The following is a 19,714-nucleotide window of genomic DNA, read 5'->3' on the forward strand; positions in this document are numbered from 1 at the left end:
ATGTTTATTTCCCTGTAAAGCTCCGACATCTTGAAAGCAGTCTGCAGATGCACCAGGCGCCTGATTACTTTCACCAGCTCTTCATTAGTTATGCCTTAATCACAGATCATAGCAGCCGATGCACCTGGGAGTGAAATGTTCTTCATATGGCTGCTGGCAGAGATGAGCTCTCCAGTTGTTTGGTGCCGTGCGAAGCTGTCAGCCCTCATTTGAGCCAATTGCCCCGCGGAACTCAATAATCAAACCTGTAATAACCTCACACAACCTCCGATGTGCCGGTGTGCAGCCTCCCCGTCTCCTCCGTCGGCTCCGTGTTGTGCAGGTCTGTGTGCAATTTGAGTATGATTACTTTTTGTGCTATTTTCCCTCAAAATATGCCCACCTGAAACTACATTTTTCCAAGTTATCTCATATGGTTTGCTGTAGAGCGTTTCTTTCCATTTCTTAAAATTAAGAAAACACATTAAAGTGACTGTTATTGAATGTATTTTTTTCATAATTCTTACACTTTCTCCAGCTTGAGTTTTTGATTTGTCACAGGCCGAACGTTACCCTTTCGCTACCTCTCTTTGTTGGACAATGAATGAATAATTTATATAAAACGTAACATTAACTCGGCTCTTCAAACCTGGTGTTATTTACAACAGCGGTACGAGATGCAAGCTCTTTTATATGCTGATTTGTTTTCCTGTACTGAAAATAAATGATTGTAAATCATGCATAAAAAAAATATATTATCTTCAGAATGTTTTTTCCAGTAAAACTTTACCCATCCGCTTCAAAACAGATGCTGCTCTTTTTTTTCCAAGCGATAAATTTGACTCGTTTCACCGTCAAGGAAGTGAATTATGAAGCGGCACTTTTTATTTTCCTAACAAAACATTTCCCTGAGCCTGGATGAGAATGAAAGTTTCCCATGTTGAAACGGATCAAAATGTCACCGTGTCGGAGTAAAATGCCACGCTGGGAGTGTTTTGGAGAGAGTTTAATTCCATGCAACAGAGGGAAGTCTCTCTTTGAAGATCCTGCATCTCATTCGGGTTTAGACGATACGTCATCAACCTGCTTGTCAGCGTCTATAGTAATTAAATACGGACCAGCATGCAGTCTGTTGCCTTCGGTCACATGGGTTTATAACCTGGTATTACCCTATCCGGTATCGTTGTAAATGAAGAGAGTTTTCGGGCTTAAACTTTCCTGGACAGCTTCCCTTTTCTGCTTCCCCTAACAAGGCCGGCGCTCCATTCCACTCGGGACCTTTCAGATGCGTTTTAGTCTCCGCGGTGTGATGAGGTGCCAAAACTACCAGGGGAAGGCACTCTGTGGAGAGTCTGTCAGCGTGCTAAGGATCAAAGCCATTTGCAAAGAGCGCACACACACACACATCAAACGCCGCCGTGCCACGTGTTACCTAGCAACCCCAGACCAGGTGTTGTGCAGAGTAGGAAATATTAAAGCCCGGCATTCTTCCTGTTTTCTGCAAATACAATTTTAAAGGAAATCGATAACGCCGTGAATGTGTACTGCATGCGAGAGGACCGGAGGAGCCGCTGCTTCTTTTTTTTTTTTCTCTTTCTCTCTCTTCCCCTGCACTACGGCAGACAACAGGAGTGTGAGGAAGATAAGAGTGTAATATCAAAAACCTGAGGCGGTAGGAAAGAAAATATGAAGGAGTGACGCATATCCTCTGATGGATCACACTAATAATGCCTGTATCTTCTGTCCATATAAGGAAATGCACGCTGTGATGGACACACACACGCACACCTCGCCGAAGAGAGGCGTGTGATACGTGGAGCCAGAAAAAGGCCCAATTCCACTGAGTGGCCATGTCAGAACGGAGTTAGGCAATTATGTGTGATGCGGCGGCGCTCTGAAAGGGAGGCGCCCGCTTTGAGCTCTAAGGTGAGGCCGCCGGGGTCCTCGCGCATCTCAGTCAGCCCTTTATCATGATTAGAACACAGCTGTCATATTAGTCGGGGAATTATGCAGCGTTACAGTCCTACAGTTTAACAAGGCCGAGCAGGGGGCAGCCATGCCTGCTGTTACCGGCAGCGACGGCATCAAACCGCTGGCGGTGTGCGAGGTCAGACCCTCCCTCCACCCCTCCCCCCCCTCCCCGGTGAAGTCAAGTGTAAGTCAACCCCGGCGCTGTGATGTTGTTTGAAGTGCAACGACCGCCGAGAATCAGGCGAATCCATATAAAATGTTAATGACATCATGCGTTGCCCACTTGGCCTTATTTACCTACAAGTGGTGGCAGCCATTGCTAATGTGGAAAAAAGTAAGGTGGAACAATGTGTGTGAGCTCCCCTCTCCCTCCCCCATCGGGGACACTTGAGAAAGCACAGCGAGTGATTGTGGCGCCGCCGCCGCCGCCGCCGCTGCCGTCCCAGCTTGTCTGTCTTAGCCAGCAGAAACAGGTGTAAGCTGTGAAAGTGCTTGATGAATGTTCTCTTTAGGGCCGGTGACTGACTGCCCTTATTCAAACAGCAGACAGCTCCTCTGGCTAAGCACTCCGGGAGTCAGATACTGTACATGGTTCACGCAGGCATACAGTGTGACCACACACACACACACACACACACACGTGTGCAAATATAGACACACGAGGACACATGCTCTACATGTACCACACAATGCCTTCGTTCTGCTCCACTTTGATAAGAGGACGCTGGTGGGAAACGTGATCGCTGATTGATTCGGTTTGTTGATGATAACAGACATGAGCTCCCCACCTGTAGCCCCCCCCAGGGGGTGGTGTATGTAGGCGTGTGTGTGTTGTGTGTGTGAGATGCATCCATTCTGATAATTATTACGCTGCAAGGATGAATAGGCCGAGAGAGGATACAGCCTTGCGTATGACAACTTAATCAAGCCGCGTAAAGGATGAAAATAGGATTAAAGAGGGGGAGAGAGGAGGGAAAAAAAGACGTCTCTCTGTTCTGGATCTTTGAATAGAGTCTGAAACAAAAGGACGGCAGCGGATGGAAGGCCTGCCTGATAAAGACAGACTGTTCCCCCTCTGGGCTGAAGGGATGACTGACAGAAGCACAGGGTCGCGGTCTGACGAAGGAAATAAAGAGTCACGTTTAAACGCAGCCTTCATCTTTTTTTTTTTTTTTCAGCCTGACTATGAGATGCATTAAAGGGAAATAAGCACCAAAAGCAAAAGGGGGGAAACAAATCAGCGCCCACTTTCAAAGCAGTGCATCCTTTATTACTTTTCGTTATTGCCTTTTTTTCTCCTTCTGATTCGTGGTCGGCCTCTGACCCTCCTCTGCTCTGAACTTTTATTTGTTTCGTTTTTATCTTTATTTCATACATGCGGTTTCATCAAAACTGACAGAGACCCCATGAAAAGCTTCTGCAAGCATTCCTTTCCACCTCTACGTGATATGATGTTAAACATGACATGAATGGGGAATGATGAGGGCTTCGTCATAACGGTCATTGGTGTGGGAAGCTGCGGTCCTTTAACCTTTCAGTTGACACCCTGCCATGTGTCCCTAAGAAACCAATTACTCCCTTGTCTGATGCTTTTCCACAGCTCGGCATGACAACTTTTATTCAGGCATTCTTTGGTCTAGAAGAGCAGTTATTCACTCTTTAACTATTTATTTCTGTGTCGTTTTCTTTAATCTTACGTCTTATACAGAATTCTTTTTTAAAAAGCAATTTTGGTGCAGACTTTTTTGCTGACAAACATAATATCCTTTCAAGCACAATTGAATTCATGGAAATAATGGGCAATTAGAAAGACTGAGGAGGTTTTGTTGAGTGCAGTAACATGAACGTAATGTGAATTTGTGTTTGGGGCAGCGAAGCAACTAACAAACAACTAACACAGCAGCAGAACTGGTTCACTTGGTCCAGCAGGACATCATGCACCACGGACAGGAGACTACCTACAGTATCAGGCCCCGAATACAGTAAATACATTATGCATTCCCACGCGATGTGTATTCATGCTGCACGTTATGTAACACTGGCTGCGCTTCATTAAACGCAGTTAAATTCAGTCTTGATATAAAGAAAAATAGTTTTCCCCCCCGTCGTAGTGGTAGTACTCTACACTAAATAAAGAACTCTGCATCACTGAAAGAATACTATACACACACAGACTTGTGTTGCCTTCAGAAGCGTCTTGTTGTCTGCATCGTGAGTCTTCTTGTTCTGCCTTGATGCAACTGAGCTTTTCCACCGGGGGGGAACCCAACGCCTGTTTAGCTTTGGTTGTCACAAATTTCACGACTTGGAAGCAGTGTGTGGGGCTGATTATGATGCTTATCTGTATCGCTTCAGAAGTTGTATCTTTTTAAACAGGTGTTTCAAAGACTTTGAATCGCTGTTGTTATGGCTCTTTTTTAAGGCGGCTTCACAGGATGACATTTCTTCAAGGCAATGATCCATGTCTGAAATATGGGTGTCATGAAATCATGATCTAGAGATGGATGGATGGATGTATAGATGGATGGATATATGGATGGATGGATATATGGATGGATGGATGGATGTATAGATGGATGGATGGATGGATGGATATATGGATGATGGATGGATATATGGATGGATATATGGATGGATGGATGGATGGATGGATGGATGGATGGATGGATGGATATATGGATGGATGGATGGATATATGGATGGATGGATGGATGGATGGATGGATGGATGATGGATGGATGGATGGATGGATATATGGATGATGGATGGATATATGGATGGATATATGGATGGATGGATGGATGGATGGATGGATATATGGATGGATGGATGGATATATGGATGGATATATGGATGGATGGATGGATGGATGGATGGATGGATGATGGATGGATGGATATATGGATGGATATATGGATGGATGGATGGATGGATATATGGATGATGGATGGATGATGGATGGATGGATGGATATATGGATGGATGGATGGATATATGGATGGATATATGGATGGATGGATGGATGGATGGATGGATGGATATATGGATGATGGATGGATGAATGATGGATGGATGGATGGATGGATATATGGATGGATGGATGGATGGATGGATGTATAGATGGATGGATATATGGATGGATGGATGGATGGATGGATGGATGGATGGATGGATGGATGGATGGATATATGGATGATGGATGGATGAATGATGGATGGATGGATGGATATATGGATGGATGGATGGATGTATAGATGGATGGATATATGGATATATGGATGGATGGATGGATGGATGGATGGATGGATATATGGATGATGGATGGATGGATGGATGGATGGATGGATGGATGGATGGATGGATGGATATATGGATGATGGATGGATATATGGATGGATGGATGGATGGATGGATGGATGGATGGATGGATGATGGATGGATGCATAGATGATGGATGGATATATGGATATATGGATGGATGGATGGATGGATATATGGATGATGGATGGATATATGGATGGATGGATGGATGGATGGATGCATAGATGATGGATGGATATATGGATGGATATATGGATGGATGGATGGATGAATGATGGATGGATGGATGGATGATGGATGGATGGATGGATGGATATATGGATGGATATATGGATGGATGGATGGATGGATGAATGATGGATGGATGGATGGATGGATATATGGATGGATATATGGATGGATATATGGATGGATATATGGATGGATATATGGATGGATATATGGATGGATATATGGATGGATGGATGGATGGATGGATGGATGGATGGATGGATGATGGATGGATGGATGGATGGATGGATATATGGATGGATATATGGATGGATGAATGATGGATGGATGATGGATGGATGGATGGATGATGGATGGATGGATATATGGATGGATGAATGATGGATGGATATATGGATGATGGATGGATGATGGATGGATGGATGGATGATGGATGGGTGGATGGATGGATATATGGATGGATATATGGATGGATGGATGGATGGATGGATATATGGATGATGGATGGATGAATGATGGATGGATGGATATATGGATGGATGGATATATGGATGGATGGATGGATGGATGGATATATGGATGATGGATGGATGGATGGATGGATATATGGCTGATGGATGGATGGATGGATGGATGGATGGATGGATGGATGGATGGATGGATGGATGAATGATGGATGGATGGATGGATGGATGGATATATGGATGATGGATGGATGAATGATGGATGATGGATGGATGGACAGGTGGACAGATGGATGGATGGATGGATGGACAGTGATTAAATATATTTTCTTGGACATATTTTGAGAAAATGTACTTCATCACATAGTCAAAAACTCATACAAATACAATGTTTCCATGAATCAGCATGGAACATTGCCCACTGTGGTCTATAGAATACATCCACCCAGAGCAGCTTGACAAATATGTATATGTATGTATGTATGTATCTATGTACGTATATAGTGTATATCGTCACATAGTCTGACCCGAGCCTGAAATATTATATTCATGTTCCGATCGCTACCGGCACTATATCTGCTTCATCTTATCTTCAGGGAAAATGTAAAATTGCAGGAAGATTCCTTGAATTTTGACCCTCCGACACCACTGATGATCAAACGGCAGATCTTACACAAAGCAGTCGCATATTAACAAGGCATGAATGGATGTACGTACTCTTAACAATGACAAACGGAGCAAAGCGCACATTATCATAGTAATGAGTTTCAACTTGTTGAGTCCTTTCATTTCCCGTCTGTCGGCTCTCTGTCGTACCTTCTCTTTTCTGACGCATTCGGAGACCTTTAAAAACCGTTCACATAAATCTCACACTAACAGAAATAAACCTTCTTATTCAAAAGTTAACTCTGAAATTAACTGATTACACATTGGATTGTATCATGGACGATCTCAGAGTCATTTTACAGTCAAGTCATTTATTTATTTTACTTTTCAAGTCACTAAAAAGTCTTTGTGTGTCTTTGGCAGAGGAGCCGGTGCAACAACCCCAGAACAACATTAGTATCTGTGGGCAGCGCATGCTTCATCAAACTTTAATCACTCCCAAGTGGTGTCCTCCTCCTAATCGAACACACTCAGGCCTCGGCCCAGTTTGTCACCGAGGAGATGGCTGAAGTAGAAATGTGACGGCCTACCCTTGTTATAATGAAATGTTACTATATATTGCAAACGGTTTAAATGATATCTCATGATTGGCAAAATTCCCATATGGCTCTTATAATCACGAACCGCTGGCATAAACTGTAGCTATTCCAGTCTGCGTGATGACGGGCGGTGCAGGGAAACACCTGGGGAGAAGACGACAAAGAACAGCGCTGCTATTCCGAGTAGATGGGATCGTGTTGTTTATTTTTCTGATGCATTTAGTGTTTTCAAGTCCATGACTCAATAAAAGTACATTCAACATTTAACCACCGACTAACTCTGCAACTTTGCATGAAGGGGGAACTGCAGGGAAGAGAACTCGACTTATGTTGCCGGTTGCTGCGCGAGGATGACTCAGCGCTTTGTTCCGTTGCCTCACAGCGGGATGCCGAACCCGACCAGCTGGGGCCTCTCTGTGTGGCGTTTCCATGTTCTCCTATCCGTGTGGCATTCCTCCTGTTTCCTAATAACATGCAGGTCTTGTTAAGTTCCTTGTTGCGGGTGTGAACGTCAGTGTGAAGGTGTTGATTTCTACGTGTCGGCTCTGTGATGCGGAGGAACCACCTGTAGGCTGCAGCTCCCAGGGAACAGGACGAGCAGATACACAGAGATGGATTGATGGATGTTACGTGTCAGCGTTGATTTGTATTAATAGGGGAGAGGCTGCAGACATCAGAGCTTAGGGGTCAAATCACTCAAACGTCATGAGAAAAGCACCGTGTCATTTGTGAGAGGAAGAGACAGTTCAGCTGGTGAACGAAAGTCTGTTTTCTTAACCTTAAATGATACCGAAAATATGAAATCTGAAACACACAGTGACATATTTAATGCTCCATAATTATGACCAACTCTAAAAGCCAGTTTTTTTCTTCCTTCCAGCTCTCATTGACATTCTAACATTTAGAATATCTCATCCAGTCACAGAGTTTACCATTCAAACTGCTTCTTTTAATGCGGACGCCTTTCCAAGAAGAGGTCATCCATTACGGGTAAATGTTGTGCATTCGAAATGCAAATGAATGCAAATGAAGTACAAAGTATCAGCTCAAAATAAGCATCAAAACTAAAAGTGCTTATTAAGTCGATTTCATTTACTGTCCAGATGAAGCAGAACTTCAATGATGTAATTGGCTCTTCTTCTAAAGTTTTTGGTTTATCCTTAAATATGCAAAGAATTCTGGTTTAATTGCAAGAGGAGGTTATTGAAATGTGAAGGAGCTGTATTGTCTCATTGTCGGTTGTCCCCTCCAAAACACTGAAGATGGGTTCCAACCTTCCTGATTGAGCTGTAGTTAAACTGGCCAATTTGAATAGGATTGTATTCGTCGGCGGTGCTTTCAGTGTGTTTTCTGTGGCGTAATCTCTTTGGACGTTAGTTAATTGTGTAGCGGACTTAATTGCAAAGCGAGGAGCACTTAGGACACAAAGACACACAATCGGCACACATGTCCCCCCCCCCCAAAACCAAGAAAGCCCCGCTTCCTGCCACTCAGGCCACATGAAGGAAATGAAACCAAATGGCCACTTGTGACCATGTAGCAGCATCACACGATGTCAACAATCACTTCTGCATTATGCAAAAAGTGGGTAAACAACAGACTGAGGGACACAAATTGGCTCAACACCAGCTGTCTAATTAGCTTTGTGCTGCTCTTGAAGAGAGAAAGAAACGGGGAAAGCGGGGACGGCCTGAAAGCCGGCCAGACATCGGTTCTAAGTGTTCTGTTCCCCCCCCACCAAATCAGACGGGGTGCTCCAGTTCTGGTGCATGCGAGGGTTCAAATAAGACACACAGATTAGATCATACGTTAAGTCCCCAGAAGGCCTTCGCTCGGTTATTTTGGTAGCGCCGTAAAGACTCACAAGAGGCTCGGGTAGAATTTACATTTTAATGGAGCCTTAGCTGATTGCTATTATGTGGAGTTCCTCACAGCTGCCCAGTTTGAGCTTGACGTGAAACACACAAAGCATATACTGTGAGTATATATATATATATATATATACAAACACACTAAAATCCTGCTGCACATGCTCCCACACAGGCCCCACTAATTTAACACACTCCTGCTGAGAGGTTGTTGCAGAAACAAATTGTCCTGTAAACATAGGGAGAGAGCAGAGGGGGACACCCAGGGGTGCTTTTCATGAGGGGGAGAAAAAAGGGCAAAAAAAAGTCATTCTCCCGCAGCTCGATGTGGCTGGAGAAAAACATTAGCAACAATTTTCCTGCATTAGAAAGTGTAGAAAATAGAGGCTTTTTGTATTCTATAACACACGAGGTTATCCGGTTTGAAAAAGCACATGAAGGGGGGAAATTAGGTCGTCTTTTTCCGTTTTTGACGAGCGTTACTGACGGATTTCTTCTCTAACGTGTATCATGTCAGAATCGTCGGGACTCGTCACTTCACTGTCATTTAGCAGCAGTCTGTGTGGGAGTGGAGACAAATCCACATCCCTGCGTTATCAGGCACGCTGCAGTCGGGTGTGGGGGGGGGGGGGGGGGCAACGTTCAGTCACCTACAGCGGTGGCTGCTATTCACACAGTCCAACGCTTTAGAATTAAAAATAGAATTCGGCCGGTTAACGGCGTTTTCAGTGAGCGGCATCCAACGTGCCACGAAGGCGGTTTTCTGTAAGAACACCTTCCACCTGTGAATGCCACCGGCTCCTGGCTACCTCCAGAATAGAAGACACCTTATCTGCAGCCCCCCTCTTATCAGCTCAGTAGAGAGTATTGCCAGGGTAGCAGGTTGTCATGTGACGAGCCACAGTTCTGCATAGTTTCAGTTCCCATGTGATTGTAGCACAACTGTATCTGCATTCATAACGAGCTGACTTTGACCCTTGACCACGGGGGGAAACCGAATTAGTCCGATATTTAACAAAGAGACGGGATGACGTTACGCTGCTGAAACGTAGAGCCTCTTTCATGTTTATTCTCTCTCTCTCACTTTCCCCGTCTTGCGTTTACTAGCGTCGAGTGTTCATTGTCCTGTTAAACAAAAGGCTGATGCAACAGTCTGTGGCCGGGCGTCTCTCTCTCTCCCTGGCACACCATTAGCACAGCAGACACCGACTCTGCACTCGCTGTCGGGTAAGAGCGCCGCCTGAGCAGCAGCGCGGCCGTAGACAAAAGCCCGGCGATGAAAGGATCCCACAGGTTGCTGGAGGGATAAGTACGCCCTGAACAACCGCAGCTCCGCGCCGTACTTTTTTCTTTAGAGGAGCGAGAGGGATGAGGACATAAACAAGATCTGGGGTAAAAGAACATCTTACGTCTGTGGTTTGTGACATGTGTTCTCAGGTGAAACACAAAGCTTTAACCTGATGTGACCAAATGCAGCGTCACTTGATTACATCTCGGTAGTAACGTTGAGATGGGATGATAGTTTGATGTGAAAATGGAGGTAATCATTTAGTAATGCATGTAATGTCTAAAGTAATAGTAGCAGCATTAGCTCCAAGATGTGCTAAAGCGTGTCTGCAACACTGATAGCCCCTCCCTCCAAAGCCACTCCCCCAAAATGACAGTTTGGCCTCGTTGCTACCTGTAGTTTTTGGCCACCTATTGCCCCGTTACATTCATTTCAGTCTAATTTGAACCTGGTAATTGTTAATACTAGAAGTGTCCCAGACTAAGAATACATAGTCGACTCTGATTGGTCAAGTCTCGCCAACAGTCGACTGATCGTTCAATCATGTTTTTTATTCTTTTCTTCTTTTTTTTTGCTCATTGATTGAAAAAGCTCCGTAAAAGTCGTTCTCCAGGAGCTCCAGGGGGACAGCGGGTCGCGGGTGCACCCGTGTCCAGGATGGAGGCATCACGGACGGATGCGGATCACTCTCCGCTCTCCAATGATCCTGTGTTTTGCCAACGATTGGCAGTCGAATCAGGCTCCTTCGATGGAATCGTCCAATAGTCGACTACTTGGGGTCAACCCTAGTTAATACGAACCTTATACCTCATCATTTCTTTGGTAATTCCATTTGACTTAATTATGACGTCCTTATGATTTTAACCGAGCTGCACCACCAACGTCTGCGATCCGTTTTGAACACTAGTGCAACACTCGTAAGGTCGGAAGGCAGGTCATCTGAATAAAAGGTGGATGGCTGAATTGACTCGGGGACATTGAATTGACCTTATGTTATCGGGCCACGTCTCTCCTTTCTCTTCTCCCACATGGAACATTAAGGCTCCTTTTCTCTCGCAGTCTTCCTCTCCTCCCCCTCTCTCAGTTTTTCTCCCCCTGCTCTCTACACAGCTCCTTTTTCCCTCACCGTCAGACGTTATCTCAAAGACCAGATCACCATGGCAACAATTAGTCACATCGTCATCGCCCACACTTGTATTTGATGGCTGTTTTTATTTTGGAGGGTTTTTTTTTTTTTTTTTTTTTTTTGTCGATGCGAACGCACCTCGCTGGCAGACCTCCAAGAAACCTGCTCTGAAGGAACAATGTTGCCATCTGTTGGATCCACGTGTTTGCACACACAGCGGCTGGCATCGAACAAAAAACAGCCAGCATTCCTGTGATGACTCACGACGAGCTATCACATGCCAATTAAGGCCTTCGGCTCCGACCAAGAGCCGGGTACCTCAATTGTATTTTTAAGCTTGAAACACATAAAAAAAAACACAGAAGCCCTCCGGCTTGAAAAGGTCGACATGTAGCATCAGCCTTTCATCCCCTTGGACATGAAAGATCCAGAAATACGCTGCCCTCCTCTAGTTGTTGATATAAAACATGGCTATGATTCAAGCCTTCTTCAGGTGAAAGTGTGAGTAACATGATCGCAGCTTAGTTTATTAAAAATATTTGGGCTTGTGACCAGGATTAGTTTCTCATCGTCATACTGTATATCTTGAAATGGATACTCTTTCTTGCAGCGGGGTACCGACTAATGTGAGAGATAATATATTGGCTGAGATTTTGGCTGAGTGCTACCCTTGAAATTTTGGATCCGTTTCTGCTCTCTGGAGGTACTAATTAAGGTTTTCTTATTTTTTTTTTAACCGCTAAATGATTTAATACCTCAGTCACAAATAATGTTCCATGTGGGACAGATCATTGCTCTTATTATTTACTCTGCTCGCTCAAATCCTCGCCAAGAAAAAGGATATCAAATTGTTTACCTGTATATATCACAGGATTGCACAGAAAAATTTCCCAAAAACGTTATTTATTTTATTTTATTAAAGGTAACTCTGCCAGGGGCATGTTTTGCACCAGCACCCTAGGTGGGGCTACCTTTCCAAGAGGAGCCCAAGGCTACATATTATTTATTATTCCGCAGAGCTGTTTAGCGAGATATCTAATTCAGCATCTTTTAGTCCGACCAGACTCTGGCACACGTCTGTGTTTGCTTTCTCCAGCAAGAGAAGACGGCAACTTTCCCTCTTCTTGGACCGTAAAACTCTGCTGTGGCTTGCCAGGCCGTGGGAAATAAAAGAAGACAATCGGCCTGCAGATGCTCAGCGGTCTTCTGTAAATTGAGTGAGCACTATCAGCTCTGCAGCACTGGAGGCACAACAGCTTCACGATAGCTGTGGATTCCAGTACAGATGTGCAAGCATTATGTTTTTACAGTTAAAATGTGTGTCTAATATAAACAAGGTATGTATTTACGGATGCTGAAAAGGCACACTCAGCTCTTCCTCTTAGTTTGCGTTTGGATTCTGCACGAGCCCCTTATCAAATAAAAAGATTGTCGAGTGTTTTCCATTTCATTTACTGTCACTGCATTTTTTAAAGTTTCCAAACCAAAGTGTTGCTATATTTGGCTGCATATTGTAGCGCCCCGCCGCGAGGTAAATGATCTCCCCAAAAAACCTCGGCTTAAAGCTGAGAATTTGTGCATTTTATGCGTTGCAAATTAATGCAAGCACCTCGTTTCCTTTCATTATTTATTCATTGGGAGCAAATGTTTTTCTCTGTATCCATGCGGAGGCTTTTTCCCCTTCACAGGAGACAGATATGGTAACTCGAGTATTATTTAAAAAAAAAAAAGGAATATAGAAAGATCTTAAGAAATACTTTTTTCATGTTGCACACCATCTTCCATTCCTGCAAATACCAGACTGAAAACACTATCTTGACACAGAGGGATAAAAATACTTTCTGACTTGTTTTTTCAATTATTGCTGAGTTTTCCGTGTGAGGCAAAAAAAGCCTTTTCCCCCTCTTTTTTTTTTTTTTTGCAGGCCGATTTGCATAAAGTTTTATGGAGATTACCAGTACATAAATGCTTCGACTGTTGATCCCTTGCCAGTCAGTGTTATTCAGAGATCTGGCTCTGAAATCTTCAAATATCCTGAATATCAGTATAACGTTATATAACTGGATGGAAAAACACATCAAGAAGGCTTTGAGTTTAATCTGATTTGGGACCCCATAGGTTGCAAACATTCATGATTAAGCCTTGCTATTCAGAAAGGGTTCAACCAACACTGATCTTCAGGAGTAAGTTCACCCAAATATCTCTCGAAAATATTGTTTATGTGCTTCTTAATGAGCTCCTGGTTGAATTTACATCCTTTGCATCTTTTCGCCAGTCGTCTCCAGGAAGTGGTGACGGCGCCCCGGACCTTACACAACCCCATTTAATTAAGCTGCATGGAGATCTTAACGCAGACGCACCGCCATCCCGTTGTTAAAGCCTTTTCCCCGAACCTTTAAACGTCTGTTGTACGAGGCGTCCTTAAGACCGCATTGATCCTCTCGGGTGCATTAACCTATCAATGCGGTCGGCACTGTGCATTATGATTAAGCACATGGAAAAACACCCACGTCCCTCACTCAGAGGTCAGAGAGAGGCAGCTACAGTAAACCACAAGGTGCGGCGTGGAGTAAAGTCCCCACATTAATATTGATGAGATGGGAGTTGATGCTACGGCATATCCATCGTGGGACGGAGATGCCCTGATTGAGTGTGTCCAGCGGTGTCATCGGGGCCATTAAGCCTGTGGCACATCGGGACCATAAAGGTGGGGCCGGGTGTATTGATAGGGACACGCGGTAGGTGCGTGGGGGATAGCCAGCCATCGAGGTGCGGCGTAATTAAAGTGCAAGGGGGGGGTATTGTGGCGCTGGCGGGCTCCTTGCCACGTATCCCATTGACTTTCAACTGGATGAGGAAGGTCACCAGCAAGGTGTTTAGAGCAATCTCCACAAATTGTTGGACTGAGGCTTGATAATCTCCACGGCTTTAATGGATCTCAGATCTGTTTACCAAGTGAGCGCGCCCTACAAAGTCATTTGGCAATTGTTTTACCCTCTAACACAATAATAGAACTGGAATTGGCTTTTTGATCAATGACATCAGTGGTTAAGTTGATATATTTAATAAGCACGGCAACCTTGAGCCTCATAGAATTACTGTGTGTGTGTGTCGGAGAGAGAGTTGCGTGTTCTGTACTGTACAAACTGTACGGAGGTATTCTTACATTCATACGTGAGCCGTTTGGGTAAATTTTCTCTTCGATGTCTCATTAAATTGTTCTTCTCCAGTAGTTTGACCTATAGAATGTCTCTGAGCAAACAGCTGCTTTACATTCACAACAAACCGCGTAATGCGATAATGTGCACTGTCTGTTGTTTATTTCTGTATGTTTACCCCGAACTCCCCAGACAGCTGATTAGCGCACGGAAAGTAACTATGATTACGGCAGCCCTCCACTGCTGCTGAGTGTACAGTAGTTTTAAAAATAGTGAGGAGGAGGATATGGAGAGTGTTCTGTGCTGTCTTGTCATGTGTAAGAATTATTGGATTTTCACCGAGGCTGGGCAAAAGGGAAAGCAGTGAGTCCGCGGAGAAAAAAGGGACCCCGGTCTCTCTCTGCTTCCAGAGTTGATCTGAGCGCTGTAATGTTTCCTCTGGTCTGCTCTCAGGCATTAATGGTTGAATGGATAGGATTGGACATGCCTGGAGACTCAACCAGCCTCGAGATTCGCTCGAAGCGAATCGCGACAGCCTGCATCTTAAGCTCAAATAAGCACTGTGGTCACTGCCCTCCCAATAACTTCAACAACTCCCACGTGTGAAAACCTCCCCTCTCTCATTTGTAGCTCATTTATCAGATAGTTATGCGGTCTGCTTCGAGAGAGAGAACCCAAAAGAGGCGAGGGAGAGAGGGATACGGCTGCCATACAACCAGCGGTAAGTGATTCCACTTCCACAGCAGCAACTCTGACAGTGAAAACAAGGTTCTAATATACACGTTATGTGAGGAACCGATTATCACCTATAAGATTGGAGGAGTTGGAGTCTATTAGGCTGACACAAGGAGAAGAGGAATGAGCAATATGGAGCTACTTAGGACTTGTTACGCCGCATTGCAGCTCAGCAGTGGTGAAATATCCACCGTTTGGAGCCGTATGAGACGGGATTCTTTCTTTGTCAACGTAATTTCACCGCAGCAATATCCATAATTCACAGTGATTCTTTTTTTCTTCCCGGCCTCCTTGTCTTTCCCATGTGAAAAAAAGTTGGGGGATGGATTCCCCCCTTAAGTTTCATGAAAAAGTGTCAGATTCTCGGGCGAACAATGAGAACACTATTACAAGACTTGGCACAGAGAAGCCTCAAAGGCCTTGGCACAAAAGCCTGTGCAAATGGAGAAGATAGAAGTGCAAACTCATTAGCTTACCAGGTTTCCAATCACTGCACTTTTTTCTTATTTTTTTTATATGCTGGATGTTTCAGTCTGCAGAGCTCTCATCTGATGAGAGCCATTTTGCAAGACTTCAAAGGATGCGATTCTGCCTTAGAACTTGTGGTTGATGCTTCCAGCACTGATATATTTTGTCAGAACATATATGTTATGAGATATGTTTCACCTTATGAACGCTTCTGTTCTCATTAATAAATGGCGTTGCATCACCCGGAGCGCCCGCCTTCCGCTTTGGCGAGCCCAGTGAACGCTGCATTGTGGAACTTCCTCCACCAACACGTCCCAATCGAATGCAGCGCTAAAAGACGTAGATATTTCCCAAACGGCACAGAAACAACACTTGACATTGTGTTTAAAGGCAGCAACCCCGGATGAATCAGCCGGATTGATCTTGCGTCAACATGCAAATTTAAAAAAAAGGCCACAACCGAAATAGCAAAGTGTTTAAGCTTTGTAACAGGTGGAGCAGGCTTCATATTTGATGTGAAAATACCTTTGATATCACACAAAGTGAGGTTTGACGGCACACACAAAAAAAAAAAATCCCCAAATCCTCCAGTAAAATATGCTATTTGTGATGCGAACAAAGCCCTGGTAAACGCGTTTGATGTATTACATGTGAGCACATTTGATATTTGCTTCTGCCTCCTTGTTTCCTTCCTGTTAACCCAGCTGGTTGCCTTTGCTCCTGCCACATCAAGTATTTAATCTGCAGTTTGAATATTATGATTGCGCTCCATCCCCCGGATTCATTTATGTAAGTGACTGGATTTCAAAACTGCAAGCCATACGCACGTACATTCATTGCACCCCGGCTATCAATGTGCTCCACTTTTAATCGTCCCCCTGGGTACACCATATGGGAGATGTTGAAAGATATACTGCTGTCATTCGTGATTCTGTCTTCTTTTTTCCCCCCTTTTTTTTCAAAATGTGCTGCCTTGCACAATGATGGTGTAGGTAAGATATTACCCTATTATCCCATTAAATTTCGTACCTCGGAATCTGCAGCGTTCATTCTCAGACAGCTCGTCTCCTGCACCATTTTCCTGCTGTTCTGTGAAGATGCTCCTCGGCGATGCTGCACTACCATCTGCTGGGGAAGCGCCGGGGCAGAGCCGGTTCCCCAGCAAACACTCGACTCCTCTTCGTCCTCCCTCTCTCTCCCTCTCCCTCCCTCTATCTCCATAACAGAGATTGATTTCTCTGTCTGTCACTGATGACATTGTACGACTGCTGTGTTTAAATTAGCCGCACTCTGATAAAAGAATATAAATGAACCGAATCTCCCTGGACTTAAAAATCTCACAATTCATTGACAAAATACATTGAGGCGCTGTAGCAGTAACACAAGCCCCATTGATATGGCTTAAAATTGACAATGACCTGCGACAGCTCCCGTTGATGATTAGGCGGCTGTCTGGCAGCGTGCTAGAGGAGAGTGCTTGACTCCGTGCGCGGCAGAGACAGCCAATAGCCACAGCTGTTTGACTCCCCTAAAAGACAGCACAACACATTATGTAATGCAATTATGCATCGGCATTAATAGCAGGCAATTGTGCGGGCAACCTGCCAGCTGGGATGGGTTTATATAACTGCCAAAAAACGGACAAATAAAAGAGAAATGGGCAACCTCAAGGAATCTGCAGGCGTGCACATGCAGATGCCGGCGCACGCTCTCCCTCCATCAGTTATCCCTTCTGTTCATGCGCTCCGCCTTGAGACAGTTTAACAAATTGCTATGACATAATTGTAATATTGCTTCCAGTATGTCACATTGTTAATCTGTATAGCTTGGCTTACGTTCAGGTGCCGCATATCGAGTTCAATCGTTGGTGAAAGTGCTCTCGCACAGATTCATTGAATTAAGCACCGCATGCATAAAGAAGATGGAGAATAGCTTTGAGCACTTTGTGTGTACAATTTGCATAATGTCTTTAATTTTAGCACATCCATTATTATACCCAAAGGATGGTTCGATCAGCAGACTGTAGACGGGCCCCACAGTGTGTATAATGCATACAGTGGGTAAAGGAACACTTAAACAAATATGTTAACAACAAGTGTTACATAAATTACCTCACATTAAGAAAAGCCGTGTGTTCTTAAGAGATATGGAGGAAGGGTCACAGCGGCAAATACGTCATGAATAAATAGTAAAAACGTGTAAATTCTGCTCTTTTTTTCCTTTTCCATCAGTGTGAAAGATGAAAGTTCATCTCGAGCCATTTTGGATGCCGCTGAGCTGAACTCGGAGACAACAGAGAGGTCGGACCGCTCAAGGTGATGACAGCAGCATCCCGCTGCCTCTAATAACGGCCACGCTCGGCCCGCCGGAGGAGCGTCACATACAAGTAAATATTTCATCCTGTGCGACCGAGCGCACATTAAACTGAATCGATTCATGCACGTCTCTGAGTTGATATGTATCCTGGTTAGTGCTGTGAATAATAATCACACCCCCGGCGAGAAGATAAACAGTCTCTGCTGCCACCTAGTGGCGTCGGCTCTGCTTTACTTTGCTTGTTTATTCATCACTTAAAAATGAATGTCAAGAATGTTTTCTACTCAGAGACCTGCTGCAAGCACCGACGTCCCCCCCCCCCCCACACACACATCTTATTTCCATACAGTTTATGGCTGACTAAAGAATATTAATGCATTTTGATACGGTAAGTGTACCCAATCACTCATGATTGCTTTTAAGGGAGAGTCAAGCTCGGATTTGAAGTTCCTCGCAGGCAAGGGGTTTTATTTTCACTCCAGGAGGCAAATGGAGGAGGGAGGGGGGGGGGGGGACTTGCAATCTAAACAGCTGTAAATTTCAGTAGTGCGGCCTGACCCGTGTCAAGATTTTATACCTCAGATTGATTGGTGTTATATAATGCTTGCTGGGACTGACCGACTCCACTCAGTGGATCTGTTAAAGGAAAAGCATTGTGCTGGAGCTCGGGTTGTAAAGACGCCATGATGGATAAAGGCGGGTTCACTGGGGGCTGAAAGGACCGCCGCCAACTGAGAAATCTGACCATGCTAGCGATTTTTTTTTTTTTTGTTGAGCTGCATGTATTTTTATTCCTCAATGTATCTCCCAGAATACAACACGTGGTGAATCACCTTTTATTCTTGTCTGGTTCTGTGCAGTTTGAGACTTCAGATACGCTCTCATTAACGCAAACCCGCACAGCTATAATCTTCTGCCTCGGACCACTGAGCATATCTTCTGCAAACATTTTAATTAAATTTTCATGATTTCTGATTGTGGATATGCTGCAGCTCTGGACAAGTTTTTAATGTAGTGTTAGTGTAAAAAGGGCATCTGTTAAATGGGTTGGAAAAGCAAGTCCTCAAAGGCTCAACATCAGGCTCTTATATGGCAAATAACAAGCTCCTCTGATGCACAGAAGGCAAATCTGCTGAGAGGAAGTTTTACAAGGTGCTGTTCATTAAAATGCTGTTAACTGATTTGGCCAATCAGAAACGAGTCCAACTGTGACGCGTTTACTGGAATTAGTCTCAGTCCCGTAAATCTGAACGTTACTTGTGAAGCTGCAGAAAGTCATTAACACTAAAGCTAAAGTCAAATGTGAATTATTGACAAACACTATCTTTAAAAGGTGCTCAAAGAAGGACAGCTTTTCTATCAACCACATGCAATCTCAGGCATTTCTTCAGTTCATGAACCGATGATTACAAAACCACAAATTGTCATGATTTCAACAGCGTATTGAACTTGATGTTGAAATGACAGACGTATCCATGTAACGCAGGTTAATGACACAATATCTGTTGAGCTTACATGATTATGTTACATACTGAATGATGAATGACTGCCTAAGTCAATAATGGATGATTTATTTACATCACA

The sequence above is a fragment of the Eutrigla gurnardus genome, assembly GCF_963514095.1.
Source record: "Eutrigla gurnardus genome assembly, chromosome: 5".
NCBI lineage: Eukaryota > Metazoa > Chordata > Actinopteri > Perciformes > Triglidae > Eutrigla > Eutrigla gurnardus.